Source organism: Puntigrus tetrazona, chromosome 14 (assembly GCF_018831695.1).
Source record: "Puntigrus tetrazona isolate hp1 chromosome 14, ASM1883169v1, whole genome shotgun sequence".
Classification (NCBI taxonomy): domain Eukaryota; kingdom Metazoa; phylum Chordata; class Actinopteri; order Cypriniformes; family Cyprinidae; genus Puntigrus; species Puntigrus tetrazona.
In genome coordinates, this window is record NC_056712.1 from 755,734 (window position 1) to 756,743 (window position 1,010).

Genomic DNA, 1,010 nt, shown 5'->3' on the forward strand with positions numbered 1-1,010 from the left:
GCAGACATGCACTTGTGATCAAAAAGACACTCTCTATGGAGCAGGGTCACCTCATTTGTTGAAAGAAGATCACGAACGATCAGAAACGGCGTGCGCGACAAAAACAATCACTAAACAAAGCAGCACTGTTCGCCGTTCCGGGTGTGAGCCACCGAGCGCTCGCGCACCTGCTCTGGCGTCTTTCCTCAACGGCAGTTGTTCACACAGACGGTAACACACAAGGACGAGCTTGTGCGTGTCAAAACAAGTGCGCAAATCAGTCACGTTGGACCGCTCTGGCGCTTTTACTCGTTCTTACCATTGCAACGGAATAGATGTTCTCCGGACCGAACACCGAGTCAAGGTACAACACGGCATTCTGGGGCGAACAGAGGAGGGGGCGTGAGGGGCCATAAGCAGAGGAAATTAGGCCAAAGGATGAGTGAAGGGGAGGAAAGGGTTAAAAGAGGATTAACAAGTCCAGGGGCAACATGAGAGAAGGATAAAGGTGGGGAGAGAAATGTGAATACCACATACCACAAGTATAAGCATTCAGTAAGGAGTAAAAGAAGTGAGAAGTGTGTGTGTGTGTGTGAGTGTATATATATATATATATATGTGTGTGTGTGTGTGTGTGTCTTTGTTTTGCTTGAAGTCTCAAGCTGTTTCTCCTTATGCAAAAAAACAAAAGAACAATTGTAATCTCATCTTTCTCCTCTAGACTCTCAGTGTGCGCTCAGATTTACCAAAGCACTGGATCATGAGATCAAGATTTCAATTTCAACTCATGCATTCCTCATCAAACGTCACTTACACCCCGCCAACCTTGCTCTTTTGTCCGTTTTCGTTAGGAGAAACATCTGAGGCAAAGTCGACACTTTAATGAAAAACATCCAAGACCTGCGTAAAACTAGTAAACCAAGCAAGAGCAAACTCCGCTCGATATTTCCGAACAGACACGAGCAATGTATTCCTGTGGGAAGTCAAAAACAGAGATATTTTTACACATTAAAAAAAAAAAAAAAATTACC